Source organism: Lithobates pipiens, unplaced genomic scaffold (assembly GCF_037356315.1).
Source record: "Lithobates pipiens isolate NorthernLeopardFrog02 unplaced genomic scaffold, aLitPip1_a1.2 Scaffold_18, whole genome shotgun sequence".
Lineage (NCBI taxonomy): Eukaryota > Metazoa > Chordata > Amphibia > Anura > Ranidae > Lithobates > Lithobates pipiens.
The window spans coordinates 223,265,846-223,286,175 of NW_027507758.1; the positions used below are offsets into that span (position 1 = coordinate 223,265,846).

Sequence of the window (20,330 nt, forward strand, 5' to 3'; positions counted from 1 at the left end):
AAGACCAACTCTGAACTGGATTCATGACATCCTCCTCCCATTTGGTCATAAAAAGATTGGCCATACTGGGGGCAAATTTAGTCTCCATGGCCACACCCCTAGGAACCACCATACCAAAAATAGTTATGCTCCATAGCATAGTCCAACAAGCTTAGGATACAGGATCTTTGTTTATCATGCAGAGAATCATTCTTCAAGAAACATTCAACTGCTTCTCTGCCATGTTGGTATGAAATAACCGTATATAATGAAGAGACATCAGCAGTGGCATTCCACAAGCTTAAGTGCATTAATAACCTGTGTGGAATCCCTTAGATAAGATGGAGTATTAATCACCAAGGGTTTCAGAAAATTATCTATGTATTTGTCCACCCTGTAAGTCACCGAATCGATCCCACTAACGATCGGCCTCCCAGGGGGGGCAAACCGGATTTTTATACACTTTGATTAGGTAATAAATTACCGGAACCCTAGTTGCAACTGGAACTACGATAGCTTTCTCCTTTTTGGAAATAATCCTCTGCTGAGATCCCTCTTCCACCAAACCCACTAATTATTTTTTATAATAGGAGGAGGTAGAGTTTCCTTTCAAGGGAACATAGGTTTTTCGATCAGAGAGAAGCCTCAGCATTTTATTGTTGTAAGCCTCCCTATCTAAAATAACAAGCTTCCCCTTATGGGCGAGACACACAATAATATCTTTGCGTTCTGTGCTCCAATCCATTTTTAAAGGTATACTCCCTCCTATTCTTCTTAACCTGCAACAGCTATAGATCATTATTAACCAAATCTCTAAAAACAGAGATTGAGGAAGCCAAATGGCCAGGGGGGTTAAATAATGGCACATTGGATAGGTTAGAATTCCTCATATCAGCAGATTCTGCAATATTAGGGCGAAAGGGGTTTGAAATCATGTAGCGCTGAATATTGACCTTACAAATACATTTTTGAATGTCAATAAATGTTTCAAATTTATTTAAAGCTCTGGAAGGAGCAAATGTCTTTTTTCGCAAATTGTAACCTCTTCAGCACATGTTGCTTTTTCAACAATCTGACTTTACGGTGGCTTCTTGCCGGTATCTTGGCTTCACATAGGCATCTTCTAATTGTTACAGTACTCACAGGTAACTTTACACCTTATTTGATCACCCTGGAGCTGATCATTGTCGTGAGTCTTTGCCATTTTGGTTATTCTTCGATTAATTTGAATTGTAGTTTTCCATTTTCTTCCACGTCTTTCTGGTTTTGGTTGCCATTTTAAAGCATTTGAGATAATTTTACCTGAGCGGCCTATCAGTTTTTTCACTTCTTTATATGTTTTTCCCTTTCCAATCAACATTTCAATCAAAGTACACTGTTCTTCTAAACAATATCTTGAACAACCCATTTTACTCAGATTTTCAGGGAGAAATGCCCTATACCCAGCATGTACAACATTTGCTGCCTTCGTCCTTAAATAAGGGCCAGCTGTTCAACACCTGTTTTTTCACAGACTGAATAACCTCACTAATTTAAATCCACACTGCTATTATTTTGAACACGCCCTTTTCAATTAATGATTCAATTACACAGAATCAGCAGCATGCATGTCATAACTGTTGGGTCTGTTGGTTTTCTATTACTCTACTACACTTGCTAGTAAATTATTTGCCATGTGGAAATATAATTTATATCAAAAACTGTGATTGATCTGGTTAATGGTGTTGGACTGCTACTATTTCGAACACAACTGTACGTGTGCTTTGATCAGATTCTTGAGGTGAGCTAGATTGGACAGAGATATGCTGCGTACACACGATCGCACATTCCGACAACAAAATCCGTGAGATTTTTTCTGACAGATGTTGGCTCAAACTTTTCTTGCACACGGTCACACAATGTTGTCGGAAATTCCGAAAGACAGGGACGCGGTGACGAAAGACGAGCTGGGAAAATTTAAATTCAATAGCCAGTGTGGCTCTTTTGCATGATTCCGAGCATGCGCATCGGAATTGTGTACACACAATCGGAATTTCCGACAACAGATTTTGTTGTTGGAAAATTTGAGATCCAGATCTCAAATTTTGTGTGTCAGAAATTCCGATGGAAATGTCCAATGGAGCCTACACATGGTTGGAGTTTCTGACAAATAGCTCCCATCGAACATTTTCCGTCGGAAAATCCGACCGTGTGTACGCAGCATTAGATGACTAGTAAATGTAACATGTAGGCAGATGTGACATTCTTATAAAACTCACATGCATTTTAGCATACTAAAGGTATACCTGCTGCTTATGAAATATACTATACATATTATTATTATTATTAAACAGAATTTTACAAATGTAAAGATCCTCAATAGAGATGGGTGAACAGTTTGAGCCGAGCAAAATTTTGGGACAAACTTCGCCTGTTCGCCATTTCGGCGAACATTGGAATTTGAGGGTAGTTCAGCCCGCCGAGTTCCCTACAATGCACTCCACGCTTCACAGCACATTCTAGGGCCCTAATTAGATAAAGTGGTCAGGTGCAAAGCTTCACCAATTAGCACTGTCAAAGCGCCGATTGGACAAAGTGATGATTACTTTCTCCAATCATGGCTCAGTGCTCATAGTCCCACCCCACACTATAAAAGCTTCCCATAGAAATCTCTTGTAGTGTGTTGGAGTTGAGATAGATACTGTAGAGCAGGGCACAGTTTGCTACTAGTAGCTAGTATGTTCACTTGTGAGTGTAAGTTTAGTGTTACTATAGTGTGAGAGTATAGTGTGTCAGTGTAGTGTATTAGTGTAGTGCAGTATTTAACACAACATTACATAACATTTAGTACTGCATACTGTGCTGTATATTTTTTTTGGTTGCTACATGTTTTTGTCTTTTTTTGTCCCATCTGCCTTCTTGTTTAAATTGTCAGACACAGTTTTTCTGAATACGACAGCTTATTTTGCCTACTTGTCCACAGCTACTCCTCCCATAGCCCTAGCATCATGCATGGAGGGGTCAGCTAAATTGTCTGAACACAGCATCAACCACTTGCTTCTTGAGGATGCACAGGCATTACTTGATTCTAATGTTGGTCCTGAGGAGTGGAAGGGAGTAACATGAGCCTACAGAGAGGAAGAACACTGATAAACAACAAATTGGCAGTCTTGTTCCCCCAACCGCAGCACATTACCAAGTTGACTCCAGTGATGATGGGGATGGAGGGGATACTGAATTTGATGATGATGTCATTGATGCGACTTGAGGGGGAGAAACAACCCCAACGTGGTAGGAAGACCTCATGAGGCAAGCATCATAGAGTATAGAGCAGCCACCCTATTCCATCAGATTGTGGAGCTCTTATCTCCCAGCCCACTTTCCACAGCTCAGCTGTGCACATGCGCAGTCGGTCGCGCTATTGCAATTAGCCGCAAGCCAATCAAGAGTGGCAAAAACACCAGCCATTTGGGTACCACATGCTTGACAAGGCATTTAACTTCCCACCACTTACCACAGCACCTGAAAGCCACACACAAGGGACACAATTCTTTTCCTCCTCACTCCTCAGCTCTCATGTCTAACCCCACTATATCTCTTGACCTCTCAGCAGCCTCCACTGACAGGCATGATGGTATAGCAAAGGCTGTCACAGATCCTTGCAACATGTCTGTCAGCAGCAAACCATTAACTTTTTGAGTATAGCAGGCAAATTTCTCTGTTCCAGCTGTTGCAGTGAAAATAAAATACACTCCCTGCCATCCACACGCCCAGCATCTAAATTCCAGCTTGTCCATATTGCTGACTTTACAATTTCTGCCTTACTGTCTGATGGATTTTGCTCCCTTCTGTGAATTTGTAGAATGTGCTGTACCACAACGGTGGTTCCAAGTTTCTTTTTTTTTCACGTAAGGCCATTCCAGCTTTTTACCATCACTCGGAAGGGAATGTTTTGGCATTGTTGGGCAAGGCAGTTAGCCACAATATCCACCTTACCTGCTGACTCGTAGTCCAGCAAGCATGGTCAGGGACAATATATTGTGTTCATAGCACACTGGGTAACTCTGCTTGCAACTAGGAAGGATGCAGGGCAGGGCTCAGTGCTGAAGCTTGTTTTATCGCCATGTCTCCATACAGCTGGTGGTGATGATGCAAGATCTGTCAGCTGCACCCCTCCTCCTCCTCCTCCATGCTCTCCTCTGCTGGATAGTCCTATGAACCACCAGTACCCCCTAAGCATTCAAGGGGCCATTCAACGAGTCAGGCTAAAAGATGCCATGCAGTGCTTCAGCTGGTCTGTCTAGGGGACAAGAGCCACACCAGAGCACCAATTCTTTCAGCTCTGCAGGGGCAGGCCCAGAAGTGGTTAATGCCATGGAAGCTTGAGCCAGGAATGGTGGTGTGCGACAAAAGCACTAGCCTTCTGTCCGCCCTTTGACAGGGAAAGTTGGCACATGTGTCATGTCTGGTACCTAAGTAGGTACCCAGGTTTACAAGATCTTCTAAAGCAGGGCATAACAAACTGTAGCCATTTCAGGTGGTCATACACAGCCAGTGTTCGGTAGGCTGAAATTTAGCAAGAATTCCCCCTGCCTGTAAACCGACTGATTTGTGAACTCAACTTTGGCAATGCTACAGTGACTGCACATGCAGCAGAGGGCTGTCCACGAGTACTTGTGTGAGTATGGCACAAAAACCGGCTCAGGTCACCTCAGCTTTTTTTCCCCACGCCAATGGCTGCAGATAAAGGATACATGCACTGTACTGTCACCTTTTGAGAAGGGAATAAGGAAGGTGAGCCGTGACAATGCATGTATCAGTGACACAATCCCTCTTGTGTTCCTGCTGGAGCATACTCTGTTTGGCATCTGCGTGGCATCTTCAATGGCATCTTCAAAGCCACAGAACACGCAAGAGGACAGGGAGGAGGAGGATTCGGGCAGTTTTGGAGGCATTGATGCAGAGGAAGACATACGTAAAACCTTAAGCAATGGTTTTCAGTTCCCAGAAACCTTGGGAGTAGTACATGGCTGGAAGGTGGTAGTTCCAGATACTGAAATCTTCAGTGACCCTGAGGACTCCGCTTCTCATGCCTCCACAAACTTGCAGTGCATGGGCTTCATTATTCTTCAAAGCCTGTGAAAGGACCCAATAATAAGTGTCATCAAGGATAAGGATCATTATTGGTTGGCAACCCTCCTTGATCACTGTTATAAGGGAAAAGTCTCGGAACTCATCCTGCCCTTACAAAGGAAGCAGAGGATGAAATATATAGAGGACACCTTAACCACTTAAGCCCCGGACCATTTTGTTGGCCAAAGACCAGACCACTTTTTGCTATTCGGCACTGCGTCGCTTTAATTGACAATTGCGCGGTCATGCGACGTGGCTCTCAAACAAAATTGACGTCCTTTTTTTCCCACAAATTGAGCTTTCTTTTGGTGGTATTTGATCACCCCTGCAGTTTTTGTTTTTTGCGCTATAAACAAAAAAGAGCGAAAATTTTGAAAAAAAAACGCATTTGTTTTTACTTTTTGATATAATAAATATCCCCCAAAAATGTATAAAAAAACATTTTTTTTCCCTCAGTTTAGGCCAATACGTATTCTTCTACATATTTTTGTTAAAAAAATCGCAATAAGCAATTATTGATTGGTTTGCGCAAAAGTTATAGCATTTACAAAATAGGGGATAGTTTTATGGCATTTCTATTAATATTTTTTTTTTTTACTAGTAATGGCGGTGATCAGTGATTTTTATTGTGACTGCAACATTATGGCGGACACATCGTACATTTTTGACACATTTTTGGGACCATTGTCATTAATACAGAAATCACTGCTATACAAATGCACTGATTCCTGTGTAAATGACACTGGCAAGTGTGTCCTAGCAGCGTGCTGCTAACTGTGGGGGGCATGGCTGTGTTTTACAGATCACTGATCTCTGCTCCAATCACACGGAGCAGAGATCAGTGACACTGTTGCTAGGCAGAACGGGGAGATGCTTGTTTACTTTAGCATCTCCCTGTTCTTCCTCCCCGTACGATGAGTGCAGGTATCCTCACAGCGATCGAGTCCGCGAGACCCGCGATCGGACTCATGGAGGTCCCTCCGGCGCACGCACGCGATGGCATGATGGCACATTTAAAGGGATGTACCTGTATGCCCATTTGCCTGTCCGTGCCATTCTGCCGACATACATTGGCGCGCGCCATTCGTGAAGTGGTTAAAAAGGAGTTTGTGTAACGCCTGGTAGGTTACAGTCTCATGGAAAAGGTCATTTTGAGGCTTCTGTTGATCAAAGGAGGAGCGGTGGAGAAGGGTGCCACTTCAATGATGCATTTCAAACATGTTTCAGTCCTCGTGCCCAGGGCTCTCAGCTTCAACATCCCATTGGCAGCGACTGCATCAAATGATGGAAGATTATATAGGGGCAAAAACAGACATGAGAACTTTCCAGTAGACGATCCACTGGGCTTCTGGGTCATGAGATAGACCACTGGCCAGAACCTGCCTAGTATGCATTTGGGCTGCCCTGCATCCAGCGTGCTTTCCGGATGGGCATTTAGCACTGCCGGAAGTTTTGTGACAGACAAAAGAGAGCATCTGCCCGCCGACACCGTTAACCAACTGACATTTATAAAAATGAATCAGTTCTGGATTAACAGCATGCTGATGTCACTGATTTAGTGTTATTGGGATCTTGAATCTCTGCAAGACTATCGGCTGCCTAGCTTTGTGGGTGTTGATTTTATCTTGAAGTCATTTTTTGGTATAGGTTTCATGGGCAAAATTAACACCCAAGGAGCAATTTTTCCACACCTGTTTGACAGTTGCTTCGAATTTCAATTTTTTACTGCAGGGACAAATCCTGCTTGCATCAAGAGTACCTCTAAGCACTTGTACACACGGTCGGACATTCCGACAACAAAATCCATCGGATTTTGTCCTACGGATTTTGTCCGAAACTGGTGTTGCATACAGATAATCCGATCGTTCGTAACGTGATGACGTAATTTAGTTACGACGGGACTATGTTCAGGCTAGTAGCCAATAGCTTTGGTCTAGGAATTTGATCTGAGCATGCGTGGCACTTTGTCCGATCGTAATTCTCTACAAACGATCGGACAAAGTCCTATCGGATCATGTTGTCGGACAATTTTATAGCCCAGCTCTAAAACGTTGTCGGTCGGATATTCAGACGGAAACAGTCCGATGGAGCCCACACACGGTCGGATTATCTGACAACACGGTCCAATTGGACATTTTGCATCGGAATGTCCGACCGTGTGTACAAGGGCTAAAAAGTTATGGGGTGAAGGCACCAACCACACTCATAGACCAATTTTTTCACACCTGTTTGACAGGGGCATCAAATTTTTCTTTTTGACAGCAAGGCCAAATTCTTGCTATCATCAAGAGTACCTCTAGATGGTTATAGAGTGAAGGCACCAACAACACCCAAAGACCATTTTTTCTGTAACTGTGTGACAGAGACATCAAATTTCAAATTTTTACAGCAAGGCCAATTCTTGATTCATCAAGAGTTATGATTATGCGGTGAAGGCACCTGCTACACCCAAAGACCAATTTTTCCGCAACTGTTTGACAGGGGCTTCAAATTTAAATTTTTTACAGCAAGACCAAATCTGGATTTTTATCAAGAGTACCTCTGTAGGGTTACAGTGTGAAGGCACCACCAACACCTGAAGACCATTTTTTCTGCAACTGTGTGAGAGAGACATCAAATTAATTTTTTTTTACAGCAAGGCCAATTCTTGCTTTGATCAACAGTACCTCTATAGGGTTACGATGTGAAGGCAACATCAACACCCAAAGCCCAATTTTTCCACATCTTTTATTTTTTCCAAAGTCTGCTAAAGAGACACCAGACTATCTAATAAAAAATGTTTAATTTTGGCCTGAACATACTATAATTTGGCCTCTTCACATAAGCAATTACTGTGGTGCAAAACTTGGTTATTTCTGTCTGCCAAAGAGACACCAGAATTTATCCAAAAAATCTCTAATTTTGTTCTGAGTGCACCAGACTGGCTCCCCAAGCCATTGTTTCCAAAATAGAGAAAGCTTGCGGGGAAAATCTATTTAAATGTCAGTTTTATTCTTTATACATGTCAGTTTTGCTGCAGCAGGTTCTATAAATGGTACAGATGCACCACTTTACAGGCAGACTAAGGGGGCCCCCAGGCACTGTATTTAAAGAAATTTTCTCATTTTTATTTTTTTACTTTAAGCATCATTAAAATCCCTGCTCCTTTAACCACTTCACATCCCAGCTATTGTCAAATGACGTCTGCAGGAGGGATCCCCCATCCCGGGCAGACATCATATGATGTCCTGGGCTTGCCGGACGTATAGGGGGCACACGCACTGCCACATCACTTGGGAGCCGGTGCGTGTGTCCGGTGACCACGATGTCCACCCGGCACCCGCAATTGCTGGTAACAGAGCCAGGATGGGGATCTGTGTGTGTAAACAGACCCATGTCCTGTCAGGGGAGAGGAGACAGATCATGTGTTCCCAGTACAGAGGAATACTGATCGATCCCCTCCCCTTGTGAGTCCCCTCCCCCTACAGTTATGGCGCGTACACACGACCAGACTTTCCATCGGAATGAACATTGACAGACTTTTTGACGGAGTTCCAACGGAGTTCCAATGGCGTTCTGCTGAAACAGACTTGCCTACACACAATCACACCAAAGTCCAATCGTTTAACGCAATGACATATGACGGGACTAGAAAAGGGAAGTTCAATAGCCAGTAGCCAATAGCTGCCCTTGCTTCGTTGTTGGTACATCAGACCTGCATACAGACAAGTGGTTTTCTCGATGGGAACTGGTTCCAACAGAGTTCTGGCTGAAAGATTTGAAACACATTCTATTTCTAAAGTGCATCAGATTTTTTTGACAGAAAAGGTCAGATGAAACCCACTCACAATTGAATTGTCCAACAGATTCGTTCCATCGGAACTTTGCTGTTGAAAAGTCCAGTCGTGTGTACAGGGCATTAGAATAACTCCCTAGGTAACACATTTAACCCCTTGATCACCCCCTAGTTTTAACCCCTTCCCTGTCAGTGACATTTATACAGTAATCAGTGCATTTTTATAGCACTGACTGCTGTGTAAGTGTGAATGGTTCCAAAATAGTGTCAAAAGTGTCCATCGCAATGTCACAGTTATGATAAATATCACAGAACGCCGACATTACTAGTAAAAAAATATATAATAATAAAAATGCCATAAATCTATACCTTTTTTTTTTACCAAAAATATGTAAAAGAATACATATTGACCAAAACTGAGGAAAAACATTATTTTTGTTTTTTTTAAATTGGAATATTTATTATAGCAAAAAGTTAAAAATATTGTGTTTTTTTTCAAACCTGACACTCTTCTTTTGTTTATAGCGCAAGAAATAAAAAATGCAGCGGTGATCAAATAACAACAAAAGAAAGCTCTATTTATGTGAAAAAAATGATTGAAGTGGTTAAAAACAAGCTTTTTAAAAAAAAATATATATATATTGCATTGGTACATGTTCCCCAGGCAGTACCTGGGCCCCATACCATGTTTATGGTCAATAACTTGAATATAAGCCTTCAAAATGGAGACCTTTGATTTTTCCTGTCCGGGTCTTTAATGGGTGTGTCGCTCAGGTCCGAACTTCTGTGAAGTTCGAGAGTTCTAGTGCAAACCGAACCAAGGAGGTGTTCGGCCCATCTCTAATCCTCAAATGGAAATCCTGAAGGTACATCAATCACAAATGATATTTTGGACAAATTAATTAAATAATAGTCAATATTAGCAGCTCTATCATGTAACGTCGGTATGAATACAACAATATATCTTGGACACAAAATTAAGCTGTGTGTATACAAATAACAAAAATAAAATAAAAAATCCATTAGTATATGTGTGGCCTAAGCTATTTCATAGACAACAGTAACTGGTATAATCAAAACTGGTGGGAATGGACATTAGCAGGCTTGAGTGAGCTTAACAGAGATCCAAGTCTATTTACTATTTTTATATAGACTAATTTTTGCTTCTTTAAAGTGGAACTTCACTATCTCATTCAACATTGACTATTTTGGGGGGCCCTTTCATACTGATGGGCTTTTGCCACGCTAGAAAGCACCTTTCCAGCATGACAAAAGCATCAGAATTATTTCCCTTTAAATTCTATAAGACTTTTGAGTCTATGAGTCAATTGCCAGACCATTGTTCCTAATTTTTACTGACAGTCTACTGACTGGAATGGTACCAGGTGATTGGAGAAAAGCCAATGTAGCACCAATATTTTAAAAGGGCCCAAAATACATCCCTGGGAATTACAGACCAGTTAGCCTAACATCAATAGTATGTAAACTCTTGCAGGGGATGATAAAGGACTATATGCAAAATTTTAGTAATGAGAACAGTATCATTAGCAGTAATCAGCATGGATTCATGAAGAATTGTTCTTGCCAAACCAATCTACTAACCTTCTATGAGGAGGTCAGTTGGCAGCTAGCTAAAGGAAGTCCTGTGGTGTATCTGGATTTTGCAAAAGCATTTGATACAGTTCCCCATAAACGTTTACTGTACAAAATAAGGTCCGCTGGCATGGATCATAGGGTGAGTACATGGATTGAAAACTGGCTACAAGGGCGAGTTCAGAGGGTTGTGATAAATGGGGAGTACTCGGAATGGTCAGAGGTGGGTAGTGGGGTCCCCATTAAATGGGACCAATCCTATTTAATTTGTTCATAAACGACCTGGAGGATGAGGTAAACAGTTCAATCTCTGTATTTGCGGATGATACTAAGCTAAGCAGGGCAATAACTTCTCTGCAGGATGTGGAACCTTGCAAAACGACCTGAGCAAATTAATAGGGTGGGCAACTACATGACAAATGAGGTTCAATGTAGAAAAATGTAAAATAATGCATTTGGGTGGCAAAAATATGAATGCAATCTGTACACTGGGGGGAAATCTTCTGGGGGAATCTAGGATGGAAAAGGACCTGGGGGTCCTAGTACAGGCTCAGCAATGGCATGCAATGCCAAGCTGCTGCTAACAAGACAAACAGAATATTGGCATGCATTAAAATCGGGATCAACTCCAGAGATAAAACGCTAATTCTCCCGTTCTACAATACTCTGGTCCGGCCACACCTAGAGTGTGCTGTCCAGTTCTGAGCACCAGTCCTCAGGAAGGATGTACTGGAAATGGCGCAAGTACAAAGAAGGGCAACAAAGCTAATAAAGTGTCTGGAGGATATTAGTTATGAGGAAAGGTTGCGAGCACTGAACTTATTCTCTCTGGAGAAAAGACGCTTGAGAGGGGATATATGATTTCAATATACAAATACCATACTGGTGACCCCACAATAGGGATACAACTTTTTCGCAGAAGGGAGTTTAACAAGACTTGTGGCCATTCATAAAAATTATAAGAAAGGAGGTTTAACCTTAAGCTGCGTAGAGGGTTCTTTACTGTAAGAGCGGCAAGGATGTGGAATTTCCTTCCACAGGCGGTGGTCTCAGCTGGGGGCATTGATAGTTTCAAGAGACTATTAGATAAGCACCTGAACAACCACAACATGCAGGGATATACAATGTAAAACTGACATATAACATAGATTGGACTTGATGGACTTGTGTATTTTTTCAACCTCACCTACTACGTATTTATGTAACTTTTCACATCACTGCACTGTATTCTGAAAAGTCCTGCAAGTGGCATCTTTGGTGAACTTCCCAAAAGCACACCAAAGCTGCACCTTCCATTGAAATCAATGGAAACCGCATCAAAAATGCAGCAAAATCCCAGGTTGTGATTTATGGTGTGTTTTTTGGGGTCACATGACATGTTTTAAAATGAAAAGGATGCTATAGTTATATAGCTACACATATGCACCCTTACCTCAGTGGTCTGCCCTCTCTTCTCTCCGGTTTTTAGTTCAAGGTTTGGTCTGTCCCTCTCTCCTCCCCACACATTCAGAGTGGTTCACAGTTCCTTTCTGTCCCGCCCAGTTTTCCTGCCCCCCTCTCCCTCTGCAGTGTCCTGTGTAATGACAGGGCAAAATATTGTGGGCTCTACTCTGTCCTTGCACTGCCGGCTGGACCACGTGAGCAGAGAGGAGCTTTGTGACCACAAGTGAGGTACAGGGGAGCACTGTATGTGTAGGTATCTGCTTGTTCAGGATACCCGTGGGCTCTGGACCCTTAACCACTTACAGACCGGACCATTTTGCTGGTCAAAGACCAGACCACTTTTTGTGATTCGGCACTACGTCGCTTTAACTGACAATTGCGCGGTCGCGCGACGTGGCTCCCAAGCAAAATTGACGTCCTTTTTTTTCCCACAAATAGAGCTTTCTTTTGGTGGTATTTGATCCCTCCTGCGGTTATTATTTTTTGCACTATAAACAAAAATAGAGCGACAATTTTGAAAAAAACGCATTATTTTTTACTTTTTGTTATAATAAATATCCCCCAAAAATATATAAAAAAATGTTTTTTTCCCTCAGTTTAGGCCGATACGTATTCTTCTACATATTCTTGATAAAAAAAAGCTCAATAAGCGATTATTGATTGGTTTGAGCAAAAGTTATAGCGTTTGCAAAATAGGGATAGTTGTATGGCATTTTTATTAATAATTTTTTATTTTATTTTTTTACTAGTAATGGCGGCGATCAGCAATTTTTATTGTGACTGCGACATTGCGGCGGACACATCGGACATTTTTGTCACATTTTTGGGACCATTGTCATTTATACAGTAATCACTGCTATATAAATGCAGTGATTCCTGTGTAAATGACACTGGCAGTGAAGGGGTTAACCAGCGGGGGGGCAGTGTAGGGGTTAAGTGTTCCTAGGGGTGTGTTACTAACTGTGGGGGGTTGGGCTTTCATTTAGTGAACACTGATCTCTGCTCCAATCACATGGAGCAGAGATCAGCGTCACTAGTTGCTAGGCAGAATGGGGAAATGCTGTTTACACGACATTTCCTCCATTCAGCCGTCCCGTGAGACGATCGCGGGTATGCCCGTGGCGATCGAGTCCGCGGGACCCGCGACTGGACTCACGGGGGTGCCGACCAGCACGCGATCGCGCCGCCGCTGTCCGATAGACAGTTTTTCCATCCGAACAAATTGAGAACATGCCCTCCAATTTTTGCTGCTGGGAATTTGGCCAGCTAAATTCCAATGGAGCATACACATGGTCACATTTTCCTATGAAAAGCTCTCATCTGCCTTTTGCTGCCTGAAATTCCGATCGCATGTATGTGGCATGAGGCCCTAAATGGCTTCAAAAAAGGGTTAGCTCAGGGCGCAGAGCACTGCACCCTGAGCCCACCCAGTTGTGTGACATTAGTAAATTAATATTCGCTAATGTCTTCCTGCTTCTCCTCCCGGCTAATCAGGAAGCGAGTCCTAAAACCCCATTGGTCAGGAGTCCAAAGACCCCATTGGCCGGGAGGAGAAGCAGCGACCGCTGGGACACAGAGGGGATGGAGAGGGGAAGCCGCAGCCGTGACCTGGATGGGGTAAGTGATGATTGATTGGCGAGCGAGCCAGCGACCGGGGGGCTCGTGGTGGACTGGCGGGCTGGAGCAACCGAGCAGTAGATGTCTCAGGTTTGTTTGCTGCCCCCCCCCCCCCGGACCGATGGAGCACCAGTCGCCACTGGCAGTGGAAAGAGCCTAAGGGCAACTTATAATAAAGGTTAAGTAAGACCTTTATTATAGCATGAGTAAGTATATGGCAAAATATATCATGCTTATATGTTTCAAACTTTTCTTTAACATTTCTTCAGTCACTTCCTGGTTTCCAGGCCTAGGCAAATGATCTCATACTTCCCAGTAATCTTCAGGTGGAAAGATGGGGTTTTCTCAGTAAAGCTCACCCTCTTGCCTGCATACCTGAGCTAAGGGCAGATGGATTCCAGAAAGTAAATGCTACATGAATCATCTGCCCCTTACTCAAGATGGCCACAGCCAGAAATGTTAGGGGGGTGTTTTTCAAAGTGTTTTCTCGGCAAAATAAAACATGAAGACATGGATGGATGGGTAAGGGTGCTTTGAAAATTAAAAATGAAGTAAATAGTGTTTTAGGTTTGTATTCCTCAGATGCGGTGTAGTTCCGCTTTAAGACAGCAATAGATGTTTGCTGCATGTGAAGAAGATACAGCATTAGTGTGTGTATTTATGTGACAATGATTTTCACTAGATCACCCAATGATCTGCTGTATATCAATTTAAAGTAAGTACAGCTTCCTTAACCACTTTCAGACCGGACCAATTTGCTGGTCAAAGACCAGACCACTTTTTGCGATTCGGCACTTCGTCGCTTTAACTGACAATTGCGCGGTCGTGCGACGTGGCTCCCAAACAAAATTGACGTCCTTTTTTTCCCACAAATAGAGCTTTCTTTTGGTGGTATTTGATCACCCCTGCGGTTTTTATTTTTTGCGCTATAAACAAAAATAGAGCGACAATTTTGAAAAAAAACGCATTCTTTTTTACTTTTTGTTATAATAAATATCCCCCAAAAATATATAAAAAAAAAAATTTTTTCCCTCAGTTTAGGCCGATACGTATTCTTCTACATATTTTTGGTAAAAAAATTGCAATAAGCGATTATTGATTGGTTTGCGCAAAAGTTATAGCGTTTACAAAATAGGGATAGTTTTATAGCATTTTTATTATTAATTTTTTATTATTTTTTTTTACTAGTAATGGCGGCGATCAGCTTAGCTTAGCTATATAAATGCAGTGATTCCTGTGTAAATGACACTGGCAGTGAAGGGGTTAACCAGTGGGTGGCAGTGTAGGGGTTAAGTGTTCCTAGGGGCGTGTTACTAACTGTGGGGGGGTTGGGCTTTCATTTAGTGAACACTGATCTCTGCTCCAATCACATGGAGCAGAGATCAGCGTCACTAGTTGCTAGGCAGAATGGAGAAATGTTGTTTACAACGGCACTTCTCCATTCGGGCGCTCCGTGAGACGATCGCGGGGATGCCCGCGGCGATCGAGTCCGTGGGTCCCGCGACCGGACTCACGGGGGTCCCGACCAGCGCGCTCCCGATGGCAGGGCGGCAAATTTAAAGGGACGTACATGTACGCCCATTTGCCTGCCCGTGCCATTCTGTCAACGTACATCGTCGTGCGCTGGTCGGCAAGTGGTTAAATACTGTTCACAAATTGAAAAAGTAGAGGAGGACAGAGCGGGACTATTACGGTGCTAATCACTTAATTTAAAAGAGAAACCACCTGATAGGAGGTGCAACGACACAGATAATGTATAGTTATTAAAAATAGAAAAACTTTTTATTTGCTAATTGTACACAATCATTTAAAATACAGAACGAATATACAAGGTTACAAGTGAACCAATATGATGATTAAGGGTAAAATATCCACATTTAGTCTTTACAGACACTGGGGTATGCATAAAGGCAAAAAATGTCCCAGTGTTTGTATTGCCCCCTCAACCCCCTTCATACTTATCTCAGTCCTATCTAACCAGTGCTGTGCCCGTCTGCAGCAGCACTTGGCCCCTGCTGCTGTCAATCAAAATTCTGCGAGCAGAGAAAGGGGAACAGGGCTGAGCCACACTGTGTGTGTCAATAGACACACACAGCCCGGCTCAGGATTAAGCCTGTAGGTGTGCCCCCATAGCAAGCGGCTTGCTATGGGGCACACAAGAGGAGGAGCCAAGAGCATTGGCAGGGGACATAAGAAAAGGAGGTTTGCGGCTGCTCTGTGCAAAAACATTACACAGAGCAGGTAAAACATATTTGTTATTTTAATTGTAAAGGAGAATTGGCAGGAGTCAACACATATTGATGCTTAAACATTATTTATATTGTAGAATTGGAATGATGACAGAAATATTGTAGTTTACAGTAATAGCACTAAAAATGTTGTAGGTTATACACTTCTTCAGGCAGAAAGTTAATGTTTGTCAACAAGACACTTTTTCAATAGAGATATAACATGAACTTTCAGACCACAGAATGCCTGAGGAGCACTTTCCTTGGGGGTGGTATCAGATTACTGGGTAACCTTTTAATCCCAAAAGTCCTTGCATTTGACCAGCTGCTGGTGGGATACAGTTCCAAGAAGCTGGGAGAAAAGCCCTGTAAAGCAAAACCTACTTTTTCCCTCCTTGTCCGGTTCCTCTCCCTAACACTGCTTCTACTATCTCCTTAACCAGTGGGGCTCTTGGCTCGCCCTTTTCCCACAGTGTGGGCATTTTAATTGATGCAGTCCCTGCTATTTAAGCACTTCTTTATCAATAGGGCTGCCCAGGATGTTCATCTGGAGCCCATAATAGGGGAAAAATTTGCCTGCAATGACCATCTGCCAGTCTGAAGAAATGACACATAGCCACTTTCAGGTTGGTGGCTAAACTGCAGCCCAACTCCTACCTGCAAACAGAGTATCAGATATTCACAAGGGTTCTTAGCCCTTGTACACACGGTCGGAGAATCTGTCGGAATGAGTCTTATCGGACTGTGTCGTCAGATAATCCGACTGTGTGTGGTATGCATCGGACTGATTCCATCCGAATCTCCGTCCGACCCAATTTTCCAACATGTTGGAAATATTTCCCGACCAACTGGGCCGGACGGACCTAATCCGATCATGTGTAGAGCATTTTGATCGGACCAAGTGCCACGCATGCTCAGATCAAATTCCTACATCAAAGCTATTGGCTACTAGCCTAAATGTAGTCCCATCTTAACGAAAGTACGTCATCACGTTCTGAAAGATCGGATTTTTCGCCAACTTGGCCCAACCGTGTGTATGCAACAGTTTCGGACACAATCCGTCGGACTAAATCCGACGGGCAAAATCCGACGGATTTGGTTGGCAAAATCTCCAACCGTGTGTACGTAGGCTAACACATTATCAGTCTAGCCAAAACCAAGAAAACATTGGCTTTGCATGCACTTTAAAATGTTACCCAGGGTCAAGGGAATTTTTAGAAAAAAAAAAATTCTGACAGTATAGGAAAAATGTATATACCCAAATATCTAAATGTTTAGACCCCTTTCACACTGGGGCGTTTTTCAGGCGCCCTTTCATACCAGGGCCTTTTGCAGGCGCTATAGCGTTAGACATAGTGCCTGCAATCCGCCCTAAAAAAGCTGCACCATTGTCTGTAGTGTGAAAGCCCAGAGGGCTTTCACACTACAGTGGTGCGCTGGCAGGACGTCAGGGAAAAGTCCTGCCAGCAGCTTCTTTGGAGCGTTGAAGGGGCGGTGTGTTTACCGCTCCTCCACCACTGCTCCCTATTGAAATCAATGGGGCAGCGCTGTAATACCGCCGGCAAAACGACACTATTGCAGCGTATTGCCAGCGGTTTTAACCCTTTCTCGGCCACTAGCGAGGGGTAAAAGCACCCCGCTAGCGGCCGAAGTGCGCCGCAAATCCGGCGGTAAAACGCCGCTAAAAACGCTATGGGCGGTGTGGTGTGAAAGGGGTCTTAGCATTAAAAAAAGCGCCTGTGAAGCGCTTGAAAGAAACCTCATCTGCAATCCCAATGTGAAAGCCCAAGTGCTTTAAGAGCCCTTTCACAGTGTCAGCGCCCGAAAAACACTCATAAAGCGCTGCTTAAACTAGCAGTGCTTTACCAGCGTTTTTCGAGCGCTATTGGGGCACGTTTAACCCCTGCTAGTGGCCAGGTAAAGGGTTAGAAGCGCCCACAAAACGCTGCTGCCAAAAGCGATTTTCAGGGGCTTTACAGGCGCTTCCCATTGATTTCAATGAGAAGGGGCGCTTTAGGAGTGGTGTATTCACCGCTCCAAAAGCGCTGCAAAGAAGCTGCTTGCAGGACTTTTTTTGACGCCCTGCCTGCACAGCGCCTCAGTGTGAAAGCATTCGGCCTTTTACATTGGGATTGCAGTTGCGGCTTCGTTCAGGTGCTTTACAGGTGCTTTTTTTAAAGCTAAAGCGCTTGAAAAATGCCCCAGTGTGAAAGGGATCTCAGTGTGAAAGCACTCAGGCTTTTACATTGGGATTGCAGTTGCAGCTTCTTTCAAGCGCTTAATGCCGCGTACACACAACCAGACTTTTCGAGGGACTAGGTCCGACAGACTTTCGACGGAGTTCTGACGGAGTTCTGACGGACTTTCTGAATGAACGGACTTGGCCACACACAATCACACCAAAGTCTGACGGATTTGAACGTGATGACGTACGACCGGACTAGAATAAGGAAGTTCATAGCCAGTAGCCAATAGCTGACCTCGCATCGGTTTTTGTCCGTCAGACTAGCATACACACGAGCGTATTTCTCGGTAGGAACTGGGTACGGCGGAGTTCCGGCGGAAAATTTTTAAACAAATCTAAAGTCCGCTGCAGCACACACACGATCGAGTGGTCTGCCGGAATTGTTCCGTCGGACCTATGATGTCGAAAAGTCCTCTCGTGTGTACGGGGCATTACAGGCGCTTTTTTAATGCTAAAGCTCCTGAAAAATGCCTAAAAAATGCCCCAGTGTGAAAGGGGTCTTACTCTTCACTGCATCCTTCCTCAAAGGACCCCCAATGGTATAAACACAGATTTTCACCCTCCCTGATAATTAACAAGCTGAAGAAATGCTAAAGTAGAAAAAAAAACCTTATGTAGCTGTTGAATAGTTTTCAAGTTTCAACTAAGAATAACAATGCATCATTGGAATAGAGGGCTATCTTTTCAATGAAAGACATTCTTGATCCCGTCACCTCCTCTAAGCTTCTTTTAAAAGCTGCAAACAACTGCACATTGCATTAGTGACAAAATTGCATTCTCTAATACCTTATAACAATCAGTCTACGTAGCCCTACATTACCTTTGCCTACCACTTCCCTTCCTGCATGTTTGCATGACTAATATTTTCTCTTCCACAGTAATGTTTTATGGATGAAAAGCTAGTGAGGTATTGCTCATTTTTGTTCACTCAAAGAATACTGTGTTACATATATGTTACAATTGTTAAGGGTTCATCCAAAAACTCAGATTTCAGTTGAAGCTGTAGCTTTCCTTTATTTTGTTGAGAAAAAAAAAATTGCTGGGTTCATCTCTTCCTCCTAAGCGATGACCTAGTTATATACAGTATTCCCAGGTGTCCTGGACATTCTAGCACTTCCATAAATTATAAAGATAATGTACCAAAAAAGATTACTTGTCAAATGTAATACCTTACATTTCAGAGAACAGATTCCGATAAGCAGCAGCTTTATATGCAAAAATCAATATAAGTAAGTAATTAAAATTGTTATAATATTGTGCCAATATATTAGCATGATATATAAGTAAAATTTGTCACTGCACCTGTCACCAATGTCTCCTGTTGTGTCGCCTGTCAATTGTGATTTGTATAAAATAGGGCAGGAAACCACTTTATAATGTATAACTTCCTTAGAGTGAAAATGCAAGAAGACTGTGTCATGCAAAAATATAACCTTTTAAGGCAGTGATCTTTAATTACTAGTTTTTTTACATTTTATAAGTTTACATGCATCATATGAAAAAATGCATGTCAAAACAGTATAATGAATAATATAGTTACAGACATAAAAGAGAAATTACATATTTCTGATCTAATGGGCATACTCCTACAGTATATTTTAAAAAGTGTGGGGACCAAGGAGCGATTGGCAGCTGGAGGCTTCAGTGTTTTTCTTTAATTATTTTTAGCCAATGGAAAGCTAGTTATTAGGGGGTAAATGTACAATATGTGTGGTTTTGTGTGTGTTTTTTCTTTTTTTGCAAGTGTTCATGTATTTTCTTTTTCAGGTTTGAACTGGGATATTTGAAAACCATGGGATTTTGGATGTTGAGTGTTTTCAGAGCTTTGAGCTACAAATTGCTTGGATGTCAATGAGGGCGTAGGGAGCTGTACTAGCACAGAAAAAAGGGAAAGCATTAACATTAGTATAACTGGAGGCCAACAAGGGATCTAAGGAGATGAAGAGGGTCAAGTGGCGGAATAGTAGTCAGCCAAGAGCAGGTATTAGGCGTGTATTAATAATACAAAATGAGAAGATACAACTATCACAAATAGAGATTTAGGCTGGGTTCCCACTTTTGTTTCCCCCGCATCTATTTCGCATGACAGGAGAGTGTAACTGGCTCTCAATTGGCGCAGTTCTCACATCTCCAGGGCGGCCATGGTCCACATTAGGAAAGGGGCCTGTGCATCTTTGGCTCTGTTTCAGGTCCAAATTCAGGCAAAAATTTGTACCTGATATGTACCTGAAATGGAGAACAGAGATGTACTGGACCCCCTGCTGTGAGCCACGGACACAGCTAGTGTGAATCCAGCCTTAGTGTCAACAGGTGGCAACATTTTCCATGAGGTGGCAAA

The 20,330-nt window shown here is 42.8% G+C and overlaps 1 protein-coding gene across 1 annotated transcript in view; it reads right to left on the reverse strand.

Moving 5' to 3' along the window:
• Positions 1-19,352, reverse strand: part of CCR6 (C-C motif chemokine receptor 6) — a 54,819-nt gene extending 35,467 nt beyond the window's left edge. The window contains exon 1 of the mRNA XM_077486629.1: positions 19,295-19,352. The gene's annotated coding sequence lies outside the window, so the exon portion shown is untranslated. The remainder of the gene's footprint in view (positions 1-19,294) is intronic.
• Between the last annotated feature and the right edge of the window lie 978 nt (positions 19,353-20,330).